Here is a 17380-nt window from a genome sequence, read left to right on the forward strand (position 1 = left end):
ATTTCCTCTTTCTAAATTTTCACTGAATTCATTGTCGTCATGCAATTTTCTCATTCGCGCATCAAGTGCTGCAATGTTCGCGTAAAAAAATCAAAAAAAACTTGTTATTAGTATCTGTCCCTTGTAGGCAGGTGTTTCTATATTCCCTCTACCGTTACCGCAATTATTCTCACCCGCGCATCTAAATTACTCAGAGTTACTCGGTGTACGTTCGAGATCTACTTAACGCGTTCCTCTTGAACACTCCACGCTGTAATTAATTTTTTAAATCCAATTTAATTCAAGTTTTATTTTCTTCACCACTGAATTACTTTTCTTGTAACCAGTATTTTATTGTCTTTGGTTCATTGACGTGGGTAATTCCACGACGAACTGCTTCAGGCGGGATGTCATCTCTTCTCAATGAACTCACTTTACAAACAATCGGTTCTTGCTTCGCGGTGAGATTATTGTTTCGCTTCTAACTAATTGGATGTTAACGCGAAAAACGACACAGTGCCAATGATTTGGTGAAAGTCTTACTTGAACTGCATGTGCAGGTTATAGCATACGCACTGCATCGAACGCACTGACATGCAGTTGCATCGGTCCAAGCCGTTCCCCTTCCCCTGCATAGATGCATTTCTCTCTCTCAAGTCTGCAGCACAGTTTCCTTAAGAACTCGCCTTCTGTGAGCATTAAGACTTTTCCGCCACCTTCTTCCTCCGCAAGTCTATGCTCTAGAAGCGAAATGTACACCGCTTGCAGGTATGACGTAGATGCGGCGCTACGTCCAGCAAACCAAGTAATACGGACGCTCCGTTTCTCTAACGTCAAAAGATGTTATTTATTATACCGCAGTAGTCGAGTGAGGAAATCTAGTGCAATATTATGAAATCACCCTTGGCCGAACCAGTTAAGGTAAGTGTACCAGTTATTGACACGCTTAGACCTAATTATTGACCCTTTTATTTTTCAAAAATAGAAACTGACGGCAAAAATTGTGAATTTCTCGACGACGAAAGCCAATTGCTATAGGGTTAGACACTACAAATTTATTTTTTGGTAATTTTACTTAATAAGAACTAAGGATCAAACAGATACAACCAAAAATGATCAATAATTGGGACAGGGTCAATAACTGGTACATTTACCTTATGAGAATATCAGCGTAGAATATGTTGTGCAATGGTTTGATAGATTCGACAAGTAGAAAAAAATGTTGGTGCAGTTTGGTATATCAATTATATTTTCTAGTACAACGGTAGGAATGAACGACCGACAGATAGGAGGAATTATACCAGTTAAAACTCGTGTTGTAAGCTTACGAATCATAAGTAAATGGAAACGACGCTTAGCCGTGCGTGAAAACTCGTCTGCATAACCCGTCCATCAAATTTAAGCGTTCGCGATAAGAACAACGTTAACCAGGAGTTACACGGTTTGTTGTATAATCCGCAAGCTCACAACCCCAAACCGGAGTGGCAGTCTCGACGGTGTTGAAAAACAAATGATTCGCCGTTGATTAAACGTGCCGGGGCTAACAAAGTAAACCAGCGATTCAAGGGAGGCAGATATATATAAGCTACATTCCACGTCAGTCGGTCCCTCGTATTCCTGTTCCAAGCTCACGATCAGCTGCCTGCCCGCTTCTTCTTGGGACGGGGGAAGTCGTTCCACCATGGCATAACATCGTCTTACCTCCTGACAGCAACAGTGGATTTCAACTATTCAAGGTGTACATTTCATTGTACGAATGATACAAATTTGCCACAGTTCCCTGCGTTACGGCAGTTTCAATTTCACTTCCAAACCCCATAATTGAGGGTGTCATGCCACGTCCATATCGTCGTGGCTTCCAAACTGAAGTAAAAAATTGGAGTCCCAGTCAACAGATGATCGCGCAATTGAAGCAGTGGCAAGGTGTTATAATCCTCGTTATCTTATCCTCGTATCGTTAGACGTACTCGCTGGTGTCTAAGGAGCCGTGTCCAGGGATGTGGCAAAGAATCTTTCGCCACGACATGCGGCATCGTTAACTGGGGAGATTACTTTTCTCTTATCTTCTCGAGCCTCGAGGACGGTATTAAATTTATCGTACCATCGCTTCACGGCTTCGCCACCCTAAGGGATCTGACATATCGCACCCTTTAGTATCGACCCACGGCCAGGCCGACGGTAAATCAGAGTCTCCTGAACTAGTGATGTGCTTGCATCCCGTTTGAGTACTGCAAGTAAACGGGCGGTGTAACGTCTGCGGGGGAAAAGCTGCGAGTGTGTTCAATATTCCTCGAAAGAGTGTCTAGACTCTGGACGATTGTTGGGTACAAATCACGATGATCGATACTGCTCTTGGCTAGTCAGGGAGACCGTCTCTTTATCGCTCTGTATCGTCTACACGCGACCCTGCAGAGACGCTCGGGCTTTAACACGAGATTACATTGTTTCTTGATGGAAGGAGAACAACGACCCATACAGGGTATCGAGACGGGCAAACGTCGGTTGAATGGGTTATCGATATCGCAAATCATCTCCTTCCCAAGCAACAGTTTCGCTTGTTACTCTTTCGTTTCACCGATGGTTTTCTCTTTTCATGGAGTCGTTTACTTTTTACCATCCTACACTTTACTCTCGTATTTTGTGAAAGTCGAAGAGTGAGGAAAGACGGGATAGGAGAATTTTCTGGCTCACTAAAGCATACAATTTTTTCCCCTGTGGTAACTCACAAAATTGAGTCGTCATACGGTTATTCTAAAATTAACAAAACGGATGTTAACCTTTTCACTTTACGAATCAGCGATTTACTACTTTTGTCGCGTACATCCACGCCTGCTTTCTGCTTCCTTAGTCTCTGATCAAAGCTGCGACGCTTGCGCAAAAAGTTTAAGATTCCGAGAATGATCAATCTCACGAGGGTCCATATTAATCGGTGTTTCACCTTCACCTGTGAACGTGCTGTGACATCGGATTAAGCCACGACTAATCTTTCCAGCGCAAGAGTAACTCCCTTTAAACCTCCTTTTGTGCAGGGGGCTTAAGATGTGCCGGCACGATCGTATATTACGCACCCTAAAGGGCGTGGGCATTTTGCTCATGGTTGGCTCATCTATGATCAACCCAAGCCTGCTCGTTTTCTAGCCTGACCCTGAAGTTTCCGAAACCCAAGCCTCGTTAGTTCAACGTAAACTATCTATCGGCTAAAGGTCGATAAAATTATCAAGAACTTCACTTCAGAGGCGTTGAATCGATAGCAGCTTGTTAAATTTGAAGGAATGCAAGGCGAACGTATTCTTCTCAATTAACCCTTGTTATATGGTTTCTAGTATACGTTGGCTGTCACATGAAGTCTTTCGCTTCTTACCCATATTTTGGCTATTTTTAGTGCTCTGAAAATTCTGAAAAAGTTCATACATGTCCTCCGAGGCGTCTAGTTGTAGTTCACTTAATTATTTATTTGGGAGCGCCTTCTAGTTTACAAAACATACACATAACAAGAAATCACTCGAGCACGAAAAAACCCATGTGACAGGGTAAAGGTTAATCAGTCCAATGGGTTTGCTGGATCTGATTTCACAGGACTGAAAGAGAGTTTCCATTATAGCTAGAGGTCAGAGGTGAACAGTAACTTTTTATCTCGAGCTCGAGAATATGATCCCTATTCTCGTTACGTACCTAACGTTACAAAAATAAATTCGATACGTCGCAGAATGAACCGCCAACTCGACTCGTGGTTTGACCTTTGCAATAACAAAAGTCGTGGTTCGGTCGAAAAACTAATCCTCGAATGTAAAAAGTGTCGTTAAATGTGCTTGTGCGTAAAAGATAGTGTGGTCCCAGGAATATATTTTGAAATTCATCGATACCACCGTCAGTCGGGCATTGGATGCGATGTAAGAAGCTCAAATAAATTCGGATCTGCTTCTCACCGTAACTGATTCTCAGGCCTATGAATAAAAACTTCCGTAGCACGATTGTCACGCATTGATAACGAATTTCATGACAGAAAATTTCAAGCGTTTGTACCGAAAATATTGAAATTAGGTACTTGAGGATTATTTGCTTGCGATTCCCCGTGACGAGTTCAGGAAAGTTTACAGTATCAAAGATCACTGATCACGTTTCAATCGTGCTATGACTTCCCGGACGTGAATCCCGCTCTCGTGATCAAAGCCAGTCAAGTTGCCATCGCTTCCAAGAACAGACAGTATATCGTCACTTGCAAATATTTATCTGATCCAGAGATAATTGTCCTCTCCTTCGTCCCCGCCAAAAGCACATTAGTCTGCATAAACTATGCTGTCGCTGCTGATTATTACTAATACGCAGGGCGCAAAGGAGCATGCCCACGAAACTTGTGTAAGATTTTTCTCATTACGTTTTCACCTCGATTGTATTTGTTTTTTTTTTTCAGTTCCAAATTTAAGCAGCATCAGATAATGTTTGTTTTACAAATTTGACTGCCTATAGGCACAAGAAATTACCCTTCACGACCATGAAAATAGATAAGCACAACTGGGAAAAAATCTATTTGATGATACATTCAATAGTAGATTTAATAGTAGTAAATAGATGAAAGTGTTCGACGTACAAATTTACTTGACATTAGCAGACTTTGATCGGAGTACAAGGCCAATTTATCTTTATAAATTACACGAATATCAAGCTGGCATACAGTAACAATATCAACTATAAACATATAGGAGAAGATATTTGGAACCTCTAGGTGACCCTGGTAACCGAGAAAGATATGGAGGCCAGGGTGGTTTCACCAAAGTCAAAGAAATCCCGTCACATCAGACTGACTGTTTCTGGTGACCACGATATACAGACTAGGAGCATGTCCGACATATCTTTCGCCTCGGAAACCTAGGTAGACGAGTTTAGCAAAGTTTCGCCGACTAAGGCAGAAACCGAGGAAGTTGTGGAGGCCAAGGAGGTCGACCAGAACATATTAAGTTTCAGAAGCCAGCGTAGCAAATAAGGTGGGGTTACAGCGGTCATCCGACAGTTTTATTTGTAACACGTGATATAGAAACATAGTGAACACATTTTTACAGCAATTGGAAATAATGTCATTAACCAACCATATTTAGTGCCATTCTTGTGCCTGTGTATACGTATTTTGTGCTTGTATAACTTCGTTTAGCATGTGTACACCGTTTATACTTGCAATCAGAGCAATTTGTAACAGATAATGATTCAGAGTTTCACCAACATTCTGTGCTTATTGATCGAGGAAAACTGCGTAAGATTAGGATAGAGTATAACAAAGTTGGGCCTTTGTTGTACTTTGAGCCACTTTAGCCTTGCATAATACACCTTAATATGATATAATTTCCTGACATTACAGACAAATCGCACACGCGCGTTGACCGCTTGTCGCAACCGAGTATCCTCGACTGCGGTGATATCAGGCAATACGATTGAGCAGTAGTCGAAAATCCAGAAAACAAGAAAAGAGCCCAGCAGATGATGAAGGTTAGTCGTAAAAGCTTGCTCACTCGCCCTAAGCTAACGAAGCGTTACGTAGACTCGGTTTCTTATACTCCTAACCTGCTTGCGCCAATTAAGAGTCAGCCTAACATGAAGAGCAACATTTTTCGCCAGACTTACCTAAGAGGTAGGGATACCAAGTGCAACGATTTCGAATATCCGAGTCGTGTATTCAACGTATTGATAGTCCGAGCAGAATACATTCTCGTTTATTCTTGCTACACGTTCATCTATACGAGAGGGTGGACAACGCGCACAGATTTATAGGTCATCCGCATGACACTTGACGACTGCACAATTTTTCAACAGGGACGATGACTGAGGTACGCCCGAAGTTACAGAAAACCAGTGCGAAGTTTGAGCAGCCTATGTGCGACCCTTGAGATGTGACAAGAACCGTTGTAATCTCGAACCAAAAAAGTTGAGAGACGCTAATTTTTCTAGCACTTTCACATGATCAACAGTGATCAAGTGATGTGAAAATAAGTAAGTGACAAAAAAAGTGTGTAAGCGTCCAAGGCATCTGCGCGTTATTTGATTATTCACGCTCCTTCTTACTCGAACGATCAAGTCGCAGTCAGCGTGACTCGGGTAATCGGTAATCCGCACAATGGGTTACCTACGTAAATTGTTACCGAAGCAAATTCTCAGCTATTACTGGTGACTAATAGCGTTTTTGTACTTCGATGAACAAGTGGTGCTGACTAAAAAGTTACTTTGTTCGAAAAATGATTACTGGTCTTATCATCGTGCTCCGTCAATACTGTGTAAGAAACATAACGTCTTTACTTAACATTGAAGCCTGTAACGATGGTATTTGTGAAATGCGTTAGTCCATGAGGTAAGACCTGCTGATACAAAAAATAACGATTATTAGTCAGTAGGTTGTAAAGCTTGTAAAAACTGTTGGCTACCTGAAAATCGATTCATGCAAATATGAATGTCACGCTGTCGTTTATCTGTTAGGAATACATCGCTTTGACAAAGCGTTATTATCTTTTTGTAGAGAATTATGATTTTTAGAAGATGAATCCGTGCGGTGGATTGGAATATACCTAGTAGACCATTGTACAGACATCACCTTTTTGTCGTAAAAAAGTACGTCTCGCACATTGCTCTTGGTGTTCCATAACCTGTGTGATTTTCGTTGAAGACAAGTTCGATATTTTTACTCCGTAAAGCTTATTCAAGTACAGAAAAAAAATGCAGTAGATTTTCATCAAAGCCTGTAACATCTGACGTATTTTGCGACAAAAGCTTGGTACAAAGAATATACATTTCCACCTTGAATAGCCCAAGAAAGTGATTAAGGAATCGGGAAACTCCGGCTTGCAATTAGTTAGAAGTAAGAACCCTGACTTATAGTCCGAGTCCATTGTTCTGGAACACATTCAGGCAAAGTGATATACGCGGTTAACGCTTAGCTACGATATAAAACGAGAAGACCAACAGCGCGAGAAATTGCCTTCGAGGTGGATACAATATTACCCCGTCTGTCAATTCTGGTAATAGATTCGAAAACGATATCGCACGTTGAGGGTTATCGGCAACTTTTTTTTTCAACAAAAATAAAAATGAAACAAAAAACGAATCGCCCAAGACAGTGATTGATACGTGAACAGCATCGCCGCCGTCGGTTCAATCACGAAATATTTCAAGACTCGAAACCGCGGTGCGAGTCCGCCGTGTCGAACCTCTTCGTGCGGAAAATGGGTCCAATATGTTCGCGAGAAAGGGTCGATATCGGTTCATCGGTACCATCAAGTGGCGAGGTTCACTACGCTCCTCGTTCGAAACCCTTTCGAGTGTCTGTCTTACAGCCACTTATTTCTGTCGTCTATTGCTCATGATGGAGGTTGATTTCGAGTCCAGATATCTGAATTTCTGATAGTTACACGAATGCCGATGCAAAATTGAACCGATTTGACAGTGACCGCTGAATGCATCTAGATTTACAGGCATTTACTCAAAACCGTGAGAACCATTCCCCGTAACCACGACCATAAACAACTGCATTCTGAATTATATCCTCGTTTATTGATCGCTGTGTTCTCTGTACCAACTGATTCGATACCCGGTGTTCAACGCACCTCGCAAGAAGTGCGTTGAAAACCATTCCTCTGTAAATGATCTTTCGTACTTACATTTCCGTGGAGCCGATTAAGCATACGTCATTTCACGCGGTGCGCTGTCTTGCAGACGCGTTGGATCACGGCGCAAATCGCGAAATCCTGCATCCTCGTTACGTCTCCTAGATCCAACGCCCATTCATTATTCGGTTATTAGCTTGGACGCACGTATGCTGCTTCCTACGCGAGCACTTCGCTGCACTGCCGTATGTCGAACCCATAAATACGTGTTACGGGTATGATACTCATGAGTAATCTAGCGACGAAGGATCAGGCTTAATCAGACCACCGTCATGATTGCGGAATCAAGGATAATCAATCCCTTCCATAAACGGCGGTTTGCCTTTGTTTATTTGGAAAAATGTCGTAGCTATTTGCTAACTGGAATCCATTAAGTACTCGCCACTTATATAGAGGTATATATGCATATGCAGGATGTGAACTTTGTTCGAAATCAAAAGCAGCTAGACACTCGATCAATGTGCAAAACTGTTCCGCTATCGCGTTTTCTGCCGGTTCAATGGTACTCGACGAATTTCTGCGCTCTCGAAGATAAAAGTTCACGAGAGTATCGAGTTGCACCTACCGTAAACTCTCCACTGCATTTTACCCTTAGATTTCGCGGTTATCAAGACAGCGTCGAATTCTCCTGCCAGGATGTCACTCATGTTTGTTGTACAGAAATGTGTTGAATAAATTGCTTGCATGGCGGCTGAGCAGACAGATACTAACTCGTATCTGTACATCGCGTATGCACACAAGTCCTTTTTGAACCTGTCTCTCTCTATTCCCGCTTGAGAAACCACGTAGAATGCTGCCCAGCTGACTTTGTCCGCCTCATATCGTTATACGGTTTCACGGTAATTAACTGGGAAGTGCAGATTAAAATTGACGAAGGATAAACGGACTTGGCCGAACGAAGAATTAGCGACAGCACGCGGATACAGAGCAGCTGTTGAAAATATGAATTCTGTTCTAATTTAGAGTTGACAAGCTCAGAATTTAAAATTACCCTAAATATACAGGAAGAATAATGTTGTTCTTTTTTTTATTGAAGTAATGATGTAAGCTAAGTAAAAATAATCTGGAAACTATGACGGCAAAAATTTCAAAATCATCATACATCATACATCATACATCATACATCATACATCATACATCATATATCATACATACATACGTAGTATTGAAGTTCGAAACCAAAGTTTGGATGTTCGGATATTCAGAGAGTGACGTCACTCAAAATTTTTTTTTTCTTGACGTTATCGATCTATAGTAATCGTCGACGACGGAAATTCCTCAGTCTGGAACTAACCGCGCAGTTGAGCGGACGGATGAGAATCGCGCTCCGCAGATTTCGAGTACCGGGTACTCTATCTCTTGGATCCTGCGCTCTGGGTCCCCTACCTGGTGAAACTTGACCTCCAGGACAAGCGCTGCGTAGTTTCTGCCCTCCAGGTACGCTACCTGACGAAACTCTACTTCCAGGACAAGCGCTCCGTAGTTCTGGCTGTCCAGATCCTCCACCTGGTGGATCTTGACATCCAGGAAAAGCGCTCCGTAGTTCTGGCTGTCCGGGTTCTCAACCTGGTGACTTTTGACCAAGCGCTGCGTAGTTTCTGCGCTCCAGGCCCGCTACCTGGAGAAACTCGACTTCCAGGACAAGCGCTCCATGGTTTTGGCTGTCCAGGTCCTTTACCTTGTGGATAAGTAAGAACGTGTTAGGAAATTTATCCAAGAACAGTGCACAAATATTTTAACACTGAAATCGTACGTGTGTTACATTAAAAAAAAATTGTTTTCGACGGGGTTTGAGCTTGTTAAATTTGTATCAAAGGTCATCATTTAGGCAAAGATCTAGAATCACTCACGTTTTACTAACTAACATCTTTGAATTATTGACTGAATATGTACCAACGCGAAGCCGACGAAATGTAGGTGCATAAAAAAATTTAATCTTCACGCTGCACACCTCCTGTGATGGTAACAGTGGTTTTACACCGGAGTCGCTGAAGACCCCAAACAAAAATCATTGCGTAGAAACTATTCAAGTATTAATACATGAAGTATTAATCCCAGACATTTGAGCTTCGTTTACATTGATATTAACATGAGGACGTCTTTTATATTTCATTCTTTATCTTGGATCGAATCAGATTGTTTTGGATGTTTTTCATATAGAATTCACGGTGAACATGCCGTGGGGTTGTTTTGACCCCGGTGTACAGCCTAAAGGTAATTGAATCTCACCTAATAAATGATGTCAGAAATTAAACGACTGTACTTTTATAACTTTTATTTCTTTGCCACCGGCTCATGAATTTACAATTGCGAACAAGCTGTAACGAACACAGGCATGCGCCCTGCTTTATTATGCCGTGAAGTTTTTACCTAATTATCCACTTTGCACTAATTTCTAAAACACGAGTTTCATAACAGGTAAATGGTATTCGCCGATTCCCATCCACGTTCCGCGGTGTAGAAGCTTTTAATTAAATTTGCAGGGAATATTGATTTACCAATATTGTGTAAGCGTGTTATACTAGGTATATACGAATATGTTTTTCAATTTTTTAGCCCCTTGACCCCCCCCCCCGTCGAGGCTTTGCTTCAGGTCAGAGGTAAATTGGTGTTATTCCCTGTTTGTACCAGTGAAATCGCGAATTTACATTCCTTCGGGAATCAATGCATGTCCGGCTAATATTATACGAACAAAGTTTGTTGCCGGCGCTCTATTTCGATCAATAATGGACGTCGAGAGCCCTGGTTAAGAACAATGCTGTTAGTACGTTTGTTACAATTTTTGATATTTCAATATAATTTAAGTCCATTGGTCTGATTTAAGTTTTTCAATTTTGAAACATTGTAAATGTATACGATGTCGGTGGACATTTTCTGTTTAAATCCACGAATTAGAGATTTGCAAAGATATTCCGACAGAATTTATAGAATTGCAAACTCAACAGAAATAAGAATTCGTCAACAAAATTATTCGAAACAATCGCAAAATCGTAAAATGATCAAAGAAAGTATGAACGAATTTCACAGAAAATTACCGTTGCTCTAAAAATCATCCAAGTTTTGAACTTATCACTGAAACCTCTTTACGTGGAACGTAAATTAAATTTAACTCATTCGATTTCCGTAACACAATCGAAAAAAAAAATAACAAATACTCCGAACTAAATTGAATCTCGCAATTTGTAACCACACATATTTTCCGGTCTGTTGAATGAAATTAAAACGCAAAAACAACGAGCGTCTTCGTAAAGATATATGACGCTACTCGTTTCCTGGCGGGAGAACTGCCGCGTTCGAAAGCCAAGAACGTGGTGGCTCTATCTATCGCTAGTTGAGCTTTACAATTAGACTAGTACCTCGGTTTGCCGACAGATCACTGCGTGCATCACAAATCACTGATATGAGATATCTACTATGCACGCACAAACCGACGCCGCGACGCGTCGCGTTCGAGACGAAATTTATTGTTAATAGAAATTCAAATCACTTAATATGTTGAAAAATGCGTATATTGATATATGCAATATATGCATGTAGATGATGCATCAATCGATTAAAAATATTTCACCATTTTTCTGCTGGTCCAGACTGGTTGCTTTAATTTTTTTTAACACGGTTAATCGCGATATTCATCTCTCCGAATGCGATCTTCTGACGATCTAGCTTTTTTATTTTATTATTTATTTATTTTTTGTTATTAACGGAGGTGTACTGAGATTTGGTGTTATTTTGAAACCTCTATTTCTGATCATATTCGCAAGTCAGGATGGCCGAGCGGTCTAAGGCGCTGCGTTCAGGTCGCAGTCCACTTCTGTGGGCGTGGGTTCGAATCCCACTTCTGACAACCTTTTGCTTTTTCCTTTTCCAACACTTTTTCTTCTCGCCAGTCGATTCGTCCCGCTGTCGGGTAATTAAGCGTATGAAAAGTTTTCGAAATATCGATCAACCCAGACTTGACTAACCAGAGCTTTATGTCGTGGTAAGCTTGAAGATAAAAACGATCTTGAGAAGCTCTTCTATGCATGTACTTACCTATGTCGATTCGTCATGACTCAATCTTGAAGCAACGTGATCCTGTATTATTCATCGATTGCTCAGGTTACCGGTACTCGTGTGCTACACCTGATTACACACTACTGTGGAATTCATGCCTTACCAACTGATCGTGGCTATTCTTAACGGTGAATAGCGAAAAAACGTCGTCTTCAGATGGTTCAGGTCCGCGTTATGGGATTCGAATTCGCCTTTGTCTTATGCAAATTCGCGATCCGCCATCCACTTGTCTCATTGCCTGACGGCTCGTACTCGCAAATCCTGTTAGCTCAAAGTGGAATCCACACTTGAGCTCGTCTTACACTTTTTGCGCTACCCACCGACTCGCTTCTTTCTCACATTACACTTGCCAACATTTGACCCAATTGGAAACACACCATTTGCTTTTATGGACGAGCATTAGCGTTGGCGTTGGGGCTACGGCACTTTCAGGATCCCCGAGCTGACTGTATAGCCTGAGTAATATCTTACGGTTCACATCGCGCGATATTTCAAAGATCATTAATCATAACTTCGTGAAACAATATCGATACTTATTCAGGTTTCATTGATATACTGCAGGATGATTTAGGGCGGTGTTACGTATAGAAGTCCAAAACACGTGAGATTTGATTGATCGTGGTTCGATTTTCCGAACATTGTGCTTATTTCAAGCGTTTTCAACCTCGTGCCCGACGTTCAGCTGCCACTCCGATCGGTCCTGAATCCTGATGAATTATCATCCCGCACGATTAATTATCAATACAGTGAATAGCCGAGTTCCATCTGTTCCTGCATTCGTACCTTGACAATGGGAGTACCTTTCACCCGAAGTTTTCTGCTCATTTTCTTTGTGTACAATTTCGAGTAGGCAATATCACCGAGAAACAAGAGTGCCTTGTGAACGAATAAAAATCAGCGATTCATCTGTTTACATTACTCTCGGTTTCTTGAGCTTTCCCACATTCACGTGTAAAGTATATAAGATTTTTTATACAGTTTCGGAAAGTTGTTGAGACTACCTGGCTTCGCGCAGTTTTCACCTTTCGAGTTCCTCAGAACTCGGTTTATGGATTCTTTAACTTAGACGGAAATGGCTCTGCTTCAAAGTGGATCATTATCAACGTTCTTATACTGACCTCGCGAAGTTTATAGGTGGGTTGGTTAAAAAACTCATATTTTTTTAGCACTTTGAGCTTTGCAGCGGTCATTAATTACCCGCATCTACTAAACTCTGGCTCAATTGTACAGCTACGTGGCAAAAACACGCTTAGATCCTTGCGTTCACTTAACAGTATATTTTTCTTCTTTCATCTATGATACATTGTACAGGTACAAAAATTTGGTGGCAATCTCGCGATAATTTTTTTTTTTTATTTATTTACTCCATTTTTCTGCGCCATCTCTGCAACGCTTACACGAATTTTTGTTTATTTGTGCGAATAATGTGAAACCGGGACGAAGGTGAGCGAATAACTTTTCTGCATAACAGAGTCGAGTGTCGCCCGGAACACAATGAATTTAATTTATGTGGTTGATGGAATAGTAGCAAGAACCGGATCGATTCAATTATTACCTGTAATTGATCCATTATCGAAAGGCGGTACGGTGCGAGAGTCGTATTCAGGGTTTAAGTGTGAAACGTTGCCCGTTACTCACAATCAGTCTCAATGTTTTTTTCCGATATAAATTTCGATATCCTCTATATCATGACCCTGGCGTATAAAGATCGAGGAATCTACAGTTATCCTATAGGCTCGGTTTGATGGAAGGTTGAAAGCCGTAACTGGTGGCTACAAAATTCTAACAATCGTGTACCCGAAGGTACTTATTGTTAGATAAGGACTACGGACAAAAGAGTATTGAGAACTTATCAAGATCTTCTGAGACGTTCCGAATCAGGCCGAGTTGTAATTGAAAGTCGTTCTTATCGCGGAGAAATTTTAATTGCGCCATTCGTGGTTCATTCAAGCTCCTAATTTTGGCGGTAAAGTTTGGTGTAATCTTCGTACAATTTAAACCTCTTATCACGATCGTCGAAAACACATTTATCGCGAAATTTTGATAAGCCCAACGATGCTGGTCACGGTTCGCTTGGTTGACCATTCATTTGACGCATAATTACGCATCTCAATTCTCGGTTTAATGAAGCTGACCGTGCAATTTTCCAAGGCGTTGGATTATCATTATACCTCCCGCCTTGGCAATACGTGACATGGTTTTCCTAGCGACAAACAATTCGTGCTGTTGGAACGTGGGCAAGAATTACCCCCTGAGGCAAAATGGCACCACTTCACGAGTAATGACGAACAGGAAGTGCTATTTTGGCTGGACTCACCGTGAGGCTATAATGCACCAATCGTCGCCTTCGGCTCTGCAGACTGACCCCCCCCCCCCAATCGCTGTCCAAGATAAAAGTATCGTAACGAAATAGGCGTTACAAAATTAAACAAACAGGGTCGTGCAGCTTATTGAACGAATTAATAGGCAGCGAAATAAAAAAAATGGGAAAAATGCTTTTACTGGTAAATGCGTGTTATTAGTTTAAAGTCCGAAACAAGATTATTTTTTCAATAACACAGGTTGACATAGCAGCCTTGTTCATTTTGTGACATATGAAAGCTCTTATTTGTCCTTTATCTGTGACGACTGCTGGATGAGAAATGGGGGCAAAACAGATGATTTCAGCCTTCGTACCGATATATTCGTTGGCTGCGAATCCCGGTCGGATTTCACTGGAACGGCTCTGTCGCCGTTTCTTCTAAAAGAGCATACCTTGACCCGATCTACACCGGGAACTCCATCAAAATTCAATGTATGTACCGCCCGATCCCGTTCATGCATTGACGGTGAATCTCCGTGGCGCCAGGCACGCGAACCATCAAGTCGTTCCAGATTCGCGTACCTACGTACATATATGATCCAAGGATGGAATCGTGTCTCTGGGCGATGAGCGTCGTCGCGAAATCGCATTACGTCATGAGCCGAGAAAGAATCACTCGCCTACACAGTCCCTCCCATTCTCCTCGCCCCGTTAAACGGCCTTCCTAATTCCTCTCTCTCGCGGAGATCTTGAACTTGGATACCGCGATGGCTGCAGCCTTGCCTCCAGCGTTCCATGGTCCCGTTACGCGATGGGCTGCAGAATCCGAGATCCGAGTGATATCCAATGGCTTCGTGTCCGCGGATCCGCGCCCTGGGAAACGCGGGTCGGTGTACTTTCGGCCATTATTCCATATTCGTCCCGGATTTCAGGAGCGATTTGCGGTAAAAGGATGTGCCCCGAGTAGAGACGTACATTTGAAATTAATTGGGTCAGAATTCTCGGAGCGATCATGTGTAGCGAAAACTTTTGAATGGTGCATCTTATACTCTAGATGCACATGAGAATTTGGCACTCATTCTTTTACGTGCGATCTTCTTCAATGGGCGAATGTGAAATCAAACGGTTTTTTTTTTTTTTGTATTTTTCGGTCAAGTTACTTTGGGGGTACTTTGCATACTCGATTACTATCGAACGATCTCTTTTATAGTAACGATCCAATCGAAATAACACGGGAATTCGTTTTGGCTGAGCACACTTAACTGGGAGCCCTTTTATTTTCGTACGGCGAATGAAGCAAGGCGGCCCGGAAAGTGCTGCAAACGCTGACTCGAATATCTTAGAATTTTATACCTCCGCGGGTATAAGAGTGGTCTGGACTATAGACGACACCGCCAACTGTCCTAGACTTTACTCCCGCTCGTCAGTTCCCAATGACCTTTCAAATTCACGTGGCGTCGTACATACCTACATATTTACACATACATATGCGGATAACGAAATGGCGCTGAGCGATAGTATTGACCCAGTATCCCTAGTTTCGTACTATTTCGTACCACGAGGGGAGGAAAAGTTTCGGTTCAATTTCAAGCTCGAATCCTAAACTTCAAATGAACACGGTTCATACGCTTTGCTGGAAATTTTGTACTACAGGTTTGAATTTGTTCGTACCGCAAAGGCGAAGTTTTGAACCCTCGTCAAATGACGATGCACTTCAGAGAGAAAATACATATGGTTTTGCGGACAGCGATGGAAGGGTTAAATCGTGGTCCTACACATGCGCGATAATACCTTGTGTGTCTCTAGTCTAAGGTGTCTACAGTGTAATTGACCTGCATGCATATATCGATTGGAAAATACGTAATTCAGAGATGCAGCGATTGACAGATTGACTTCCTGCATCAGAGGTCGTTAGCTAATTGCAATCAAGTGTGTGAGAGGGAGAGAGAGAAAGATAATTTAGTAAGATATACATTAAATCTTCGCGAAAGAGGTCGAGTGACGCTCATTTGGCTTGACAAATAAAAAACAATAATAATAATAATAATAATAATAATAAGTCGCCGACTGCACGATCATACTATGATCTCACGAGAACTGGCAAGTTAGGGAATTACAAAAAACGTGCAAAACTTGTAAGCCACGAGCAAAAAATGTAAATGAAACCAGTTATAAATGAAAAAGTTGGCGGGCTTTAAGAACATATCAATTTAGTATAATGGTTGAGTTCAGAGGTGAGAATTTCAAACGAGACGTTAAAAGCCTTGGAATACTTTGCCTGCGGAACAATTCTCACTTTGCACATGATGGGATTTTCAACCGTTTTCCTTCTCCTGTGCTGCATAGAAATATGAAATACGTGAATGCGCGAGACCTTTTTCGGTATCGCAGAGTATATAAACAGTCGGATGAAAAGCTGTGGAGGATGGAAATTGACGGTAGTAGAGACGTGAAGTATTTACGGAAGTCTGAAAATTGAAAATTAAACATTCAACATCTAGAAGACGGGAACTTTACGTACCTACCGCTTACGTATTTATACGATAACAGACGTTACTTACAATGCAAAAGCCATAATCAACTATTCAGCATCGACGTAACGGTGTCGGTTCACTTTTTTAATATATGACAAACCCGATTTGGAGCATGATTATATGCGTTGAGATATTCGTGCAGAGGAAGTACAGGCGACTTTGGTAATCGAGGCTACGTCAATGAAATACGAACGATCGATCAACGCGACGTAACGATTTCCGGGCGTGATTGGAACTTGTTTAAAAATAAAAATGATGGAATTAAATTCTGGCAAATGTTCTGCAAAGAGTGTTGAACCGTTTATTTAGGTAAGGTTACCGGTTTCATGGGAACACTCGAACTAACCCGAGATTAATTATAAGCGTAAATACACTCGGAGAATGGAATGGGGCTAAGCTTGAAAGATGGGGGCGAAACCATTCACAGTTTAGCACGTAATCCGGAAGTTAAACAGGAATTCAACGCCCTCCTAAAATTGGAGTTTGACGGAGTGACGCAGAGATTGAATACGGGTCAGTGGCGCTTACTGTTATAATTGCGATCGCGGCCCGACTAATGATTTGATTGCAATCAACGACTAATCGACGAGCACCGCATTCGGGTGCAGTATTAAATCGGTATACCGAAACCTTTGGATGTACCTAAAATGAACAGTTACGCTCTCCTCGGCGTTTTGCTTCGCAGACGCTTCCTCGAATAGCAAAGGTTACCCGAGCGATCGATTTGCTGCAAGATTTCACTCTGACGATAAATTAAGCTCGGTATAAGAATCAATGGAGATTTTACCGTTCTTAACCTAATTGGACCATCGCTCCTGTCTCTGAATCGCAAACGGTACGTCGCTCTGCACAAGTGGCTGTACGATTGT

General features: G+C 41.8%; 1 non-coding gene across 1 annotated transcript; it reads left to right on the forward strand.

Moving 5' to 3' along the window:
* The first annotated feature begins 11382 nt into the window (after positions 1-11382).
* Trnal-cag lies at positions 11383-11466 on the forward strand. The gene has a single exon. It is a non-coding gene; the product is annotated as a tRNA-Leu (tRNA).
* The last annotated feature ends 5914 nt before the right edge of the window (positions 11467-17380 follow it).

Source organism: Neodiprion lecontei, chromosome 3 (genome assembly GCF_021901455.1).
Source record: "Neodiprion lecontei isolate iyNeoLeco1 chromosome 3, iyNeoLeco1.1, whole genome shotgun sequence".
NCBI lineage: Eukaryota > Metazoa > Arthropoda > Insecta > Hymenoptera > Diprionidae > Neodiprion > Neodiprion lecontei.